Genomic DNA, 15,686 nt, shown 5'->3' with positions numbered 1-15,686 from the left:
TCCTTTATTTTATCTTTTAGAAACTCGGGTACTCTTTCCCTCACGAAGGGTTTTAACGAGGCCCAACCATTTAAATAAACTTTTTTTCAAGTAACTATCACTTCATCCCCATTACAAGCCATTACTGTCCCTCAAAAGCACGGAACAAGAATACGGCCATCGCTGGAGGACTGATCACCCTCCAGCCCGAACACACGGGTACCCAAAAAACCGACCAAACGAACGGTTATGATAAGCGAAACACCTAAGGCCCGAACGGCTAAACAAAACATCCCAAAAACGGATCATACGAAGACCCAAAAAACGGTCATAAATTCCACACAAAACAAAGTTACGGCTCTCAAGCCACTAGAAACAAATCTACACAAAGTTCAAAACTAAATACAAAGCAACTATTCAAATATCAACAATCCGCCCATCACGGACGGTCTTGAATGCTCCCGTCACAGACACATCCACACCAGGGGCCAACACCCGAAATTGCGCCTTCATCGTCTCCTCGGTTGCAGCAACGGCATCCCCAGCATCAGCCAACAAAGCCGCTTTCTCCTTCTTCAGGGCTTCGACCTCAGCCTTCAGAGTTTCCGACTCGGCGAGAAGCAAGGCAGCTTGAGAACTCGCATCCGAGGAACGTTTTCGCTCTTCAGCCAGTTGAGAAAGAAGCGAAGTCTCAACACCGGCAAGACGGAGTATCTCCGCCCCGGCATCCTCCGACGACTTCTCCGCCTTCTCCTTTGCAGTCTTTGCAGTCTCAAGCTCTTCCTTCAACTTGCTCACATCGGTTTGGGCCTGCCGAAGCTTCTTTTCCAACAAACCCACTTGAGCCATCACAGGCTCGGCCTTCCGAACAACCGCGGCAGAACGAAGAAGAGCACGATAAACCGACTCAGCCTGAAACGAGACGTCACAACCATCAAAAAATGACTCCGTTCCAGGCATTAAGTGCTGATCAATGAAACCCGTAGCATCAAAACGCCGGTCCATCACACTAGGGACCAAGCCCTCCTCTTCAAAAGTCTCACTACCCGGCTCCTCCGTCCTACTCCTCTTCCGAGAAGCCTCGGTAGCCGCCAGCACAACGACTTCCGGCGATCCGGGATGAGCTTCAACGCCAGTGTGCACCCCTGAGGAAACCACCTCCTGAGGAACAGCCTGAGAATCTGCGGCCGGAGTCGGAGCCGGAGAAGGAGACGACGACCCCTCCTCCCGAGCCAACGCTGCCTTCAACCTCGCCAATGTAGTCAGCCCACCAGCCATCTCAACTAAAAAGAAGAAACAAGAAAGGAGTTTAAAAAAAAAAAAAAGGGGAGCGAAACACACCAATATATGTCCGACACGCCTCAGGATCCCCCATAACGTCTCGAGGATTTAACGGGCGTTCACCAAACAAATGCCACAAAACTTTGGCGATATCCTTATCCTCCCGAGACAAATCATCGTAGGAGATCTTAGTTAAAACCGACGGCCCGGCACCAAAATTCCAATAGGTCGGAAACCGGCGCTCGCCCTCCAAAGTAAGCCAAAACGGGTGGTGCCCCCGAACGGGGCGCACCTTAAAGTACTCCCATTTAAACCCATGAAACGAATCTTCAAACAACCCGAAGATCCGGCGATGGGGCTGAGCACGAAAAGACATATATCCTTTCTTGTGCTTCCCCTCCTTAGTTGGAAGAGTGCACAAGAAAAGAAAGAGGAAAACGGGAACCGAAGCCGGGAGCTCGAGGTACTGGCACACCAACTCAAAACACCGAACAGCCGCCCAGCTGTTCGGATGAAGCTGAGACGGTGCCACGGAACACCGGCTAAGCAAACCCTGAACAAAAGGCGAGAACGGGAACCGCACACCGAGCCGAGTAAACATGGACTCATAAACCCACATCCAGTCCGGCACGGTGGGTGAACGGAGGTTCAAGTAGCAAACGCGCTCGTCGGCATCAGGAAGGACGAGCTCGTATCGCCCCTCCTCTTCACCACCGCCACAAATCGCCCCCTGATCGCGGAGCCGTTGGAGATCATCCTCCGTCATCCGCGACGAAACGCCCCATACATCACTGGTCACCCAACCGTAGCGATTGGGGACGCCCCTGGAAGGGGCTACCGGGGCACCCACACTCTCATTTCGCCGACGCTGCATACCTAAAACAAGGGATGAGCACCACCATCAGCCTACCAACTCCGCACAATATCAAAAAACAAAAACCTAAACACCACTACAGTCAAAGTAGGAAACGGCGGTGCTCAGCCCCTTCCCCAAACTCGACAGAAATACCAAAACACAGCAAAATAAAAAGGAAGCAGATAAAACAAAGCATGGCAAGAACAGAAAAAAGCACACACAGACAAGCGTACGAAAGGAAAAGCAAAAACAGAATATACCAACCTGGTAAATTCAGAAGAAAAACTCGAAGGAAAATAGGAAAATGAGGCAGAGCAGAGCAGCACCAGGAAGCAAAAATCACCAAGGAGTTTTTTAGAAAATGAAGAGTTCCCTTTTTGAAAAAAACGGACGAGGGAATAAAAACCAAAACGGTTTCAAAAAGCAAAAAGACACAAATAACCCTGGGCACAATGAATAACTCACGGGGGCAAAAGAGGGAAAACCCCCCACCATAAATGCCCCCTCGGAAACGTAAACTAATCAATTACGCCTCGAAGAACGCAACAGGCGCAACAGGCATGGTAAGGTCACGTCAAAGACCAAAGATACGGTCAGAACGAAATCCTTTACCAAAACAAAATCGAGGAACCGGTCTCATCACCAAACGAGCACCCGACCAGCGCCAAAGACGCAGAGGAACGCCTCGAACTCTTAGCGACACACCGAAGTCATTCGCTCCGTCGCTACGGGGGCAACTGTTACGGATCCGACCCACGGATCCCGGACCCATGTCCGAACCCGAACCCGGCTTACCGGGTCAACCCATTTTCATCTCTCTAGAGCTCCTAACCAACTTTTGAATTTAAACGCCCCTCTTATCTTAGCCAGATAAGATAAAGATAAGATATTCACCATCACCTATAAATAAGAGGACCCAGATCCCTCCAGGTAATCATTCATTCCTCACACCTTATACCTCTTAGATCCATTCTGACTTGAGCGTCGGAGTGTCTTTGCAGGTACCTCCCCTCCGCTCCATCTGGGCCATCCAACATCCGATCCAACTCGCAGGTTCCCGATCCTCCTCTCAACTCGTATCAGAAGCATTCTGTACATTATTAAAATATAAAATAATTTTTTAATTATATAAAAGTATTTGAAATAATTTTTGTTTTAATAAATAATAATATATATTATTTTTAAACTTATTTTAATAATACATATTAAAAATAAAGCTGGACATATTGACACATGATGATATTTACGTGTATTTAAACATGTTTAAAGAATAATTTTTTATTTTTTATCAAGATACAATTAGACACAACAAATACGTATATCGAACGAATATCAATAAGTGTCGTATTTAAAATATGTTCAATATACAAACATGATAACTCAATAGAATATCCGTGTTTCATAGTTAAAAACCATTTGTGTAAAGAGTTATACACACTATCAAGTTTTTAATGCTCAAACGTAACAAATAAATTATTAAAACTTCATTTCAAACATTTAGGCACCATACAAAAATTTTTAAAAGATGAAAACGACAAAAATATTCTTGAAATATTAAAAGAGTTCGACAAATATAATAAATCATCGAGTAACTCAGTTCTTGGTTTTGCCAATTTCTTTTTAAAAATTATCTTTTTATATTTTGAGATTTTTTTCTTAATATTTAATTTTTAAAATATATTTTTAGTAGCTTATTCCAAATATTCTTATAGCTATTAGAAGATATAAGTAATTTGGGAGTAAAAAAATAAAGCAAACAAATAAAGAAACTTGGCACATTAGTCATATTCTTTGGAAGGATATATTAGATTTTTGTTTCCAGTATAGCATATTAATAATCAAATAGAGTTAGAAAGTGTATTGAAACATAATATAAAGAGGAGGAGTTAAGTATGATTTTGGTATTTTTTTACATATAAAATTGTTTTTAAAATTTAATTTGATTTTAAAATTATTCTTATTTTAAAGACTAAAATTGTATAGAGGTGATGGTAAAAGCAGAGATAGATGTAGATCGTGGACAGCTTCTTCTTCTTCTCTTCTCTCTTCTTCTTCTTTTCTTTCTGGAGCAAAAACACTTTTTTTTATAATTTTTTTTATTATAAATAATTTGGTCTAAAATTTTAATATTTAAGTAAAAATAATGATTTTAAAATTTGATTTTAAACATTACGGACAATTTTATATAAAAAAAGCTTAGGAATAATAATAATAATAATAATAATAATAATATATAAATATATTATTATTATTATTATTATTATTATTATTATTATTATTATTATTTGAATGAGTTTTTGTGATTTTTTGAATTAGATAATGACTATACCAAATGTTGATTTTCGACGTCATGTATGAAAAGAGGAAAAAAAATAATTAGGAGTGATAAATAATTTTTTATAGATCTTATCATTTTGTTTTAGATATATTCTTTATATAAATACTTTATACCAGATCTCATTATTCTATTATAAATTTTTTTATCTCATTATTCTTATTGTTGCTATCATTCTCCTATCTTCAACATCGTGATTATATGTTTCCATCTTTTTCTTACTTTTATTCACTACAATTACAAATTTTATAGCGTTTCACTGCTGTTATTAATTTCAGCATAATTTTCACCTTCATTTTTCTTTTTTTTTTTTTAGTTTACTTACCAAACTGTATTCATTCTTATATATTTTTAATTTGTGTTTCACATATAAAATTTTGTCTCAACAGGTTAATTTAAAAAAAAATATTTTTTTATTTAATTATTTTTAATTTTTTTTATATGTATGTATCTATCAATAATGAACGAAAAAATTCTCATAAATTATTTTGTTAACTCATTTTTATTTTTTAAATGATTTTGTACGAGATAAAATTATTTTTAAATTTTTTAAATTATTGATTAGGTAGAATAATTTTGTTAAATTTGAGTACATCAATATTTACCTTTTAGTTAAATCTTATTTTTTTTTAAATTATTTTGTATTTAATGATGTTATTTTTTTAATCTTTTAAATTATTGATTATGTAAAATATTGTAATTAAAATTTGAGTACATAAATATTTATTTTTAAATTAAATTAAATAAATTATACAAAAAAAATTTGGTAATTTTATATTCCACAATATTATTTGTTTGGCCTATAGCCCTGATTTTTTTATGAGTTTAATTTGATGACATTGCGCAATTAGATACATGTGTAAAACTATTTTACATTCATAGGACATTAAAATAAAATTCTTATTTGATTGACATAAAAAATACGCAAAAAAGAAAATATATGCAACTACCAATGATTTGTTAAAATATTAAAATGTTTATTTCCTAAATTATTAACGATGTAGAGTTCTGACATTTAAGTACATGCAAATTTGTTTATAATTAAATTAAAATAATTAATTTATATTACAAAAAATTAATTTAATATTATTTATTTGACATATAATATTGATTATTTGATTGGCATATAAAAGATATAAAAAATCTGTATAAAGTAAAAAAGCTCTCATGAATATTTTGCTAATTATTTTTTGAATTTTTAATCAATTTTATATTGATTAATATTTTTTTTACTGAATATTAGATTGACATATAACATTAAAGATGTGATAGGATAATAACATCTATTAATTAGTTTTGTTAAATAACCTGATAACATAATAAACATTTAAATTTTCTGTTATATATTTTTTAAGAGTTTCAACCTTCACAATATTATACAGGCTAATTTAGATAGCCAAAATAAAATAAAACAAGTAACAGCAAGAAGATATAGAATTCTACTATTTGTTATATGGTACAAAAATAATATAATAATATAATAAACTGTAATAAAAATAAAGTAAAATAAGTAATAACAACAAGATATAAAATTTTACTTTTTGTTCAGTAGTACAAAGATAATATAATAATCTCATAAATTGTAATATTCTGTTACAAAAGAACATAAAATTTAATCAAAAATACTATTTGTACACTAAATAAAATAAGCCACTAATATATTTGTGTATAAATATATGTGTAGTTTAATTTATTTTCAATGTGTATTTGTATTTTAGCATGTATTTTATACTGATAGCTGACTTTAGTGGTTGATTTTGGTATACACGTAGCATAACTCAAACTAAATATTATCCTTTACATACATCCCACCTTCGGAGGCCAAGGATTACACGAGGGAAATCCTTCTAAGGAATTTCAAATTGGCCAATCTTTCTAGACTAAGGAGGAAGTTGTGTTGAGTGTTAAGGATTATAGCATCCGTCGTGGAGTTCAGTATCGGGTGATGGAGTCAGATCATCTTAAGTATCATGGGAGATGCAAGGAGTTTGGAAACGGCTGTACGTGGTTGATCCGCATCACACTTCAGCAACGTAAGGATAATTGGGAGGTTAGTATATGTACAACGGACCTCACACTTTCTTGGCCACTTCGATTTCGAGCGACCACTGACAGCTCGATCACCACATCATTTGTGTGAGGATCTTTCCGTTGGATAGGGCAGATGCAGCGGTTACGATAAAGGTGTTGTAATAAGGTACTGAGGGAACCTATGGATTCAGACCTAGTTATAGGAAGGTGTAGATAGCAAAATAGAAGGTATTTGCACAGATATACGGAAATTGAGAAGAGTCATATGCCGAGTTACCCCGTTGGATCCTTGGGCTGCAAGCCACGATGGACGGAACCTGGCATTGTTGAAGACTTCTCCGGTGTGTGTTGGTGATCAAGTTGATGAGTCTACGAGGTACTTTCATCGTCTTTTTAGGACATTCCCTCCGTGCATTGAGGCATTTAGACATTGCAAGCCACTACTCAGTATTGACGGGACTCATCTGTATGTGAAGTATGGCGAGACTTTGCTCCTGGCTATCGCGCAAGATGAAAACTTGAATATCTTTCCTGTTGCCTTTGCACTTGTGGAAGGGGAGAATGTGAAGTCTTAAGCTTTTTTCTTATCCCATTTACGTCAACATGTGATCTCACAAGAAGGCATTCTAGTGATCTCTGACCGGAAAAATGGCATTAAGGCTGCACTTGAGGCACCTGACAGTGGTTGGCTACCACCTCATGCATATCGAGCGTATTGAATTCAACATGTTACAGCTAATTTTGCCCTCAGTTTCAAGGATCATGATGTGAGGCGACTGCTTGTGAATGCAGCGTATGTCAAGACTGAGGCAGAGTTTGACTATTAATTTGATATTATGAGGACCGACAATGGCCTTTTTTCTATCAGGCAATTCTACAAGATCCCAAACTTGGTTATCCGCCATAGAATTCATTTCATCCTTTATAGCATCTAGTCATAAATTGGAATTACAAATTTTCATTGCTTGTGAAAACGTTGTTGGGTTCTTTTCATCACAAACATCATAGTCAGACTCAACAAGATACTCTACATAGTCACTAGAAATTGCAGACTTTCTTATTCTTGTTGATCTTCTTAATGCTGCAACATTAACCTCTTGTAAAGGTAGTGGCATAACAGGTTCTCCCTCTTCTTGAAGTTGCTCTTGAACAACATTTTCATTATGAAGAGTTTGATCCTCTACTATATGATCTACTTGAACATTATCTTCATTATGTGGAATATCAATAATAGGTTGTTCTACATTAACCCTATCTGTATGGGCATTGTATTGAATAATCACTCTTGTACATAGAGAGGTTTGACAAACATTATCATTCTCAACAACTTTAAGAGGATGATTTCTCATACTTTCTACATCATGCTCTAAAAATCTTGCATTTCTAAATTCAACTATTTTACTTGAATGGGAGGGACAATAAAATCTGTAACCCTTAGAATTCTTTGCATAGCCAATAAAAGAGGCACTTATCGTCCTTGGGTCCAACTTTCTTTCTTGTGGATTATAAACCCGAACTTCAGCAGGACAACCTCAAATGTGTATATGATTCAAACTAGGTTTCCAACCTTTTCATAGCTCAAATGACATTTTAGAAATTGCCTTTGTTGAAATTCTATTTAATATATATGTAGCTGTCTTAATGGCTTCACTCCACAAGGATAAAGGAAGATTGGAGTTGCTAAGCATACTCCTCACCATATCCAGCAAAGTCCTATTTCTTCTTTCAGCTACACCATTTTAATCTGGTGTGCCAGCCTGCCAGGCATGGTGTATTGTGCCACAATACCACGCTCTTGAAGATACTTTACAAATGGACCAGGTGCTTATCCACTTCCAATATATCTCTCGTAGAATTCTCCACCTCTATCTGATCTCACGATCTTAATTTGTTTTTCGCATTGTTTCTCTACTTCAACTTTATAAACTTTAAAAGCGTCCAATGCCTCATATTTATTTTGAAGCATATAGAGATACATATATCGTGAATAATCATCAATAGAGGTGATGAAGTATTTCTAACCACTTAAGGACATATCAGGACAACATATGTCAGTGTGAATTATTTTTAATATGTCAGAACTCCTCTTAGTACCTTTTTGAGAACTTTTGGTTTGCTTCCCCTTAATGCAATCCACAAGGATTAAAATTAGTAAAGTCTAAAGGTTCAAAAACTCCATCACTTACTAATTTCTTCATTCTCTCAATAGAGATGTGTCCCAACCTTCGGTGCCACAACATGAAGAATTTTCATTCATATCATTACCATGCATAACCATAAAACTAGATGGAACATTATTAGCTAAATAGATTTTAAATAAATCACCAATTAAAGTACTACGTCGAATAATATTAAAATTTTTAATAATGTCAATAGAATCATCATAAAAATTTATACATAATCCTTATTTTATAAGCTTAGATAAAGAAATCAAAATTTTAAAAAAATATGGAATATAATTTTTTTTCTAAATCTTTAATACAACCAGTACTTAATACAAGCTTAAATATTCTGACAGCTTCCACACGTGAACGCATCCGATTGCCCATATAGATGCTCAGTTCACTTTTTATCGGTTTCCTTTTCCTTATGAAACCCTGCATGGTATTTGAAATATGAATTTCAGCACCAGAACCAATCCACAAAGTACCATGACATATTTCAACAAAATTAGATTCAAAACACACTGAAAGAATAAGTTCACAAAGGTTAGTACCTTTCTTTTCAAGCCAAACTGTAAATTTTGGACACTCCTTCTTCATGTGTCCTTTCTTTTTATAAAAGAAACACCGTGCACCTTCTTTCTTCGTAGGATAGGATGCAATACCCTTTTCTTTTTTCTTATGAGCTTGCTTTTTACCACCCTTATTTGTCACTAATAGTACACTTTTACCAAGTTTCTGAATTAGCCTTCCTTCTTCTTGCACACACATCACCAGTAATTCATTAATGGACCATTTTTTCTTATGTGTGTTATAATCTTAAATGGTCTTTACTGGGCAGGAAGAGAATTCAGAATAAGATGCACTAGAAATGAGTCAGAGATCTCAATCTCTAAACTTTCAGTTGTGCTGCAATGTCTCTCAACCTCATGATGTGTTCACGCACACCTCTGATGCCGGTAAGCCTCATGGATGACAATTATGCCATTAGGATGCTTGCAAGTATCTTACTAGAAGACTCAAACTATTCATCAATAGTCTTCATGTAATCCTTGACATTTCCACAATCAGAAATTGAACCTCGGATGCTAGCTGAGATACGAGACTTAATGAACATCATACCTAAATGGTTCGATTTCTCCCACCGTTCGTATAATGCTACCTCGACTCGAGAACTAGCATCAGTAGGTGCCGGAGGCTCTTCCCTACGAAGAGTATAGTCAAGGTTTGTACACCCTAAGTGAAAGAGAACCTTATCTTTCCATTCTTTATAGTTGTCATAACTTAACAAATGAACTTCAGATACAATTTCAGATATCATTACTGCTACAAATAATAGATCATGCTAACATTACTCAACTTTAAATAGGCACATCAAAATCTATAACATATGATAACACATGATAATGCAATTCATATCAAAATAATATGAATCATAGTGTCACTAAAATCTACCTGTAGGCAAAGATTTTAATACACATAATATTCACTATATTAACTAAAGTATTGAAACTAGAAAGTAAAATACTACTTCTTAATACCTGTAGACTAGTTAAGAAGTAAAAATATTTTCTATTTCAACCAAATTATATGTTAATAATATAATAAATTCCTGTGAATAAGTTTATTATATAATTCACAACAATTATAAATATATCATATTAATATTTATATAATTTTTTTAAATATAATTATTATCAAAAATGTTGTGGCTACTTCTCAATAAATCATATATTAATCACATGATATGCAATAAAAAAATTTATATGGCATGCAAATATAATTATCATTATTGAATGAATAAATGCAGTGACATAAGCAATGATAAAAATGAAAATGATCTAATGGTCAAATATTTTGACAATATTTAAAAGATTCAAGTTCAAATCTCACTCAACACAAATTTTACAATTTTATAGCAATTCAAATGAAACCCAATATAAAAATCAAAAGAAATAAAATCAAAAGAAATGGTTCAAGGAACTTACAAAACCATATATAAACATGGTAGAGAACCATATATAAATATAGTAGAGAAAAGCCATTAAAACAAAAAGTGACACACGCTGTATACGTTCTTCTTTACTTTTTCGTTTCCCATTTCATTTTTTTTATTCAAAATGAGAAAACCAAGCGGAATCATAACGGAATCATGCCATTATGAAGAACAACTACAAAACAAATTTGGAGAATTCCTTTTAGGAGTATTTTCTATTATTCCCTCTTCTTATGGTGCATCAATTTCAATTTCAATGGTTTTTCTTATTTGTTTCAAAATTCATACTATGCATTTTTTTTTAAAAACAATTAATCAAAATAATGCATAATAATTAAATTTTGAAATGGCCAAACAGAGACAATTTTGCTCTGATAGCACATGTTATATATTTTATAATAAACATCTAAACTTTGTGATAATTGGTGCACGAAATTGTGATCATCAACAATGGCGCCAATAGACTCGGAGCTCTCAAACGTGAATCACACTTTGTCACAACTTCGCACAACTAACCAGCAAGTGCACTGGGTCGTCCAAGTAATACCTTACGTGAGTAAGAATCGATTCCACGGAGATTGTTGGTATGAAGCAAGCTATGGTCATCTTGTAAATCTCAGTCAGGCGGATTTAAATGGTTATAATGGTTTTCGAATATAAAGATAAATAAAACATAAAATAAAGATAGAGATACTTATGTAAATCATTGGTGGAAATTCCAGATAAGTGCATAGAGATGCTGTGTTCCTGTTGAATCTCTGCTTTCCTACTGCCTTCATCCAATTCTTCATACTCCTTTCCATGGCAAGCTGTATGTAGGGCATCACCGTTGTCAATAGCTACTTTCCATCCTCTCAGTAAAAATGGTCCAAATACTCTGTCACAGCACGGCTAATCATCTATCGGTTCTCGATCATGTCGGAATAGAATCTAGTGATTCTTTTGCGTCTGTCACTACGCCCAACAATCGCGAGTTTGAAGCTCGTCACAGTCATTCAATCCCTGAATCCTACTCGAAATACCACAGACAAGGTTTAGACTTTCCGGATTCTCAAGAATGCTGCCAATAGGTTCTAGCTTATACCATGAAGACTCTGATTAAGGAATCCAAGAGATACTAATTCAATCGAAAGTAGAACGGAGGTGGTTGTCAGGCACGCGTTCATAGGTTGAGAATGGTGATGAGTGTCACGGATCATCACATTCATCAGGTTGAAGTGCGAATGAATATCTTAGAACAAGAATAAGTATGAATTGAATAGAAAATAGTAGTAATTGCATTAATACTCGAGATACAACAGAGCTCCACACCTTAATCTATGGTGTGTAGAAACTCCACCGTTGAAAATACATAAGTGATGGTCCAGGCATGACCGAATGGCCAGTCTCCAAACGTGATCAATAGTCTCCCCAAAAATGATCTAAGGAAAGCTAAAGATAAGACGCAGTCAAAAGACTCTCAATACAATAGTAAAAAGTTCTATGTATACTAAACTAGTTACTAGGGTTTACAAAAATAAGTCTTAGTGCAGAAATCCACTTCCGGGGCCCACTTTGGTGTGTGCTTGGGCTGAGCTTGAGCTTTACATGTGCAGAGGCTTCTCTTGGAGTTAAACGCCAAGTTGTAATGTATTTTTGGCGTTTAACTCTGGTTTGTGACGTGTTTCTGGCGTTTTACTCCAGAATGCAGCATGGAACTGGCATTGAACGCCAGTTTGCATCGTCTAAAATCGAATAAAGTATGGACTATTATATATTGCTGGAAAGCCCTGAATGTCTACTTTCCAACGCAGTTGAGAGTGCGCTATTTGGAGTTCTGTATCTCCAGAAAATCCATTTCGAGTGTAGGGAGGTCAGAATCCAACAGCATCAGTTGTCCTTTTTTAGCCTCCTATCAGATTTTTGCTCAGGTCCCTCAATTTCAGCTAAAAAATACCTGAAATCACAGAAAAATACACAAACTCATAGTAAATTTCATAAATGTGAATTTTGCATAAAAACTAATAAAAACATCCCTAAAAGTAGCTAGATCCTACTAAAAACTACCTAAAAACAATGCCAAAAAGCGTATAAATTATCCGCTCATCAATAATAAACCCAAAATTTTTTAAAGATAATTATTGACAATAAACACAACAATTTTGTGATGAAAAACATAGAAATATTTTGGCAATAAACACAAATTTTATGACCATAATTCAAGTTACATTTCTAAAAAAATTTGCATGAATGATCAAACACAATTTTTTTAAGAATAATGTTAGGTAACTAATTTTTTAAGCCAACATTAGTCAATTACAAACATTAAACCTTAAAATTAGTTAATATTGACAAACTAAAAGTTAGTTCTCTATAATTTTTTAACAGAAAAAAAAACGATGACAGAGTGTATGAGAAAAAAAATCTTGAATACATATAGTTTAAAGTAAAAAAATAAAAAAAATAAAAAGAATAAAAATAAAACACGAAATCTCAAAATCAAATAAATAAGTGTATAGAAAAGAGCTACTAGCTTTGGATCTAACCACACAAAACTGATTTCTTGCATGGATTTAAATTTATTTTTATTCATTTATATGCACTTACAATAAATTTTTTTTATAATAAATAAATAAATAATTAAAAAATTAATAACATTCCCACTTTTGTGTACATATGCTTGAAAAGGTTTTAAGACCTGTAATCATAGTGCCCCTGAATCACTTACAAAAATAAATAGTAAATCTAGAATAATTAAAATAGACTCCATAGAAAAATTACACGGAATGATGTTCAATTGTTCACACATCGTTTAAAATTATTCAAATGAATAATTTATTCATCAAGTATTTTTAGCTTCATATTTATTGAGTTACATTGATCTGACAGACAATATTTTGTAAGCTGTTCTTTTGTCTTCCTTGTGAGTGACTCTTATGTTCTTGAAGCATCCCAATTATGATTCTTGAACAATCACAAAGTAAAATGTCAATATATCATAGGATAAGATTAGCGCCATCAAGTGTTAAAAGCACCTTATATAGCTCCCCAACAATATCTATGGGATTTGATCTTATCCAAATCGATTTGAGCAACAAGAACGCACGGCTTCATGTTTATCAACGCAGCTGCAACTATTTTTTCAGTTGGTCCTGATCAAAGAGAAGATTAAACCAAAAAATGACAAGTAGAATAAGCTATGCCTGCCACTAAAAAGATTAACATTTTCATAGTGGAATATTTTATGTGCAGAAAAGAGAAGAGCTGGATTACCTGCTATAAAGGAGTTTCCATAAAACGTAATCTCACTATTCCCATGCTCAGTCTCAATTACCTCTTTTCCTATCTTATTTGAAGCTACAAGAGGTACCTGCATTTATTAATCTAGTAAAAAGATATAGTAGCCCTTGGCAAATTGCAATTTTACATGCAGAAAAAAGATTATCAAAAATAAATTTCCTTTTCTCTTACATTCAGCAAAGCATGTATCAGATTGTTTTGTTTTAAAGGTTCAATGCGACAACTACCTTCAAGATTAGGAGTCGTAAAGAGAAATAATTGTAAGCATGGAATGCATGCATATATTACATAAATGAGAAATGGGAGAATACGCATCTCATCAGCATGCCTTATAATTATTAAAATTTGAGTGGTTAAGTAGTACAAAATTCTACTAAATTAACCCCAGCATGTCCTTGTATTACACGCTTCCAATGGTCACGAGAGTCAAGACCCTGATCTTGTGGTTCAGAACCAATAGCAGTGGAATAAAATAAAATCTCTGCACCTTGAAGTGCCATTGCCCGTGCTGCTTCAGGAAACCATTGGTCCTAGTAAATAACTGACATGAAATAAGAGTTGTCAACTTTATTATCTAATTCCTTCCTTCATCATAGTTTAGTATCAGAAAGAACAATAAAAAATGTAACTTTGAATATTGTTTTAGATAGCTAGTATAAAGCTAAAGTAAAAATTAGCATTTTTAGAAAGAAAATTTTAGAGATTCAAAATCCTTGAATAAGTCTTAGAAATCTTCCTATGAAGCGTACACGTAAAATGAACAGAATGTAAATAGTCAATAATCACAATTTCTTACCAACTCCAATCTTTGCAAATTTAGTCTAGAAAATCTGTTATGCAAAATACCAATGTTACAAAATATTCGGTAGTTACAAAAAGAATCACAAAAATAAAGCTTTCAGCTAGCCAACTTTATCCACTCCTAGTTGAGTAGAGTCTAGAAGATGCCACACTCTACGACCAACCCAAACTCTTCCAGCATTCAAATCCAGATTATAAGCGTTCAAATGCTGTTTGACATCTTTTGGAATGTTAGAGAAAATATCATGAAGATTCCATTGACCATATTTCCAAACGTCTTTAATAGTTAAATCAAAGTCAGATATATGTACAAAAGGAACAACTTGAGTAATTGGGCCCTCAATACTCCAATTGTTAAACCAAAAAGACTGATTAAGTGACCCAATGCACCAAGAGAAGGCATTCTTAAGAGCACCAAAAGCCTTTGAGATACTCTTCCAAATATGAGAAACGTTGCAAGGGACAAGGCCATCTAAAATTCCCTCATTTCTCATATAAGTGAATGGATAGTTTGGTTTCACTATTATTATGATTGGTTTATAGAAAAATATAAAATGAAGAATAAGCTTCACAAAACAATGCATTGAGAAGCGGTCTCTCTTTTAATATATTATAAAGAATAAATAGTCATTTTGGTTTTGGAAAGATTTTGATTTTGACAAAATGATCTCCATAAAATGATAACAACAAAATAACAAAAAATATGTTTTATTTGACAAAATGATCTAAATGTTAGTCAATAGTTAATTTTTTTAGTCAACTGTTAAAATTTGAGATAAATACCAAATCATTATTTAAAAGATTCTGACACTCACAAAATAGTACCTGACTTTTGTTATTGACCAAATGTACTCTTAAATTTGTCGAAATACATCTTCGATGAGAATGATGTTGAGGTGGCCACTGTATTTTGATAATATGGTAGCCTTGTTAATGTATAATATCTAAGTAATTAATTAAAAATTC

The 15,686-nt window shown here is 34.2% G+C and overlaps 1 pseudogene; it reads right to left on the bottom strand.

The window, feature by feature from the left end:
- Positions 1–13,615: 13,615 nt before the first annotated feature.
- Positions 13,616–15,214, bottom strand: LOC130944491 (N-carbamoylputrescine amidase-like; annotated as a pseudogene).
- Between the last annotated feature and the right edge of the window lie 472 nt (positions 15,215–15,686).

This window comes from Arachis stenosperma, chromosome 8 (genome assembly GCF_014773155.1).
Source record: "Arachis stenosperma cultivar V10309 chromosome 8, arast.V10309.gnm1.PFL2, whole genome shotgun sequence".
NCBI classification, from domain to species: Eukaryota; Viridiplantae; Streptophyta; class Magnoliopsida; order Fabales; family Fabaceae; genus Arachis; species Arachis stenosperma.
Note: the sequence above shows the minus strand (reverse complement) of the source record. Positions and strands in the feature narration are given on the sequence as shown.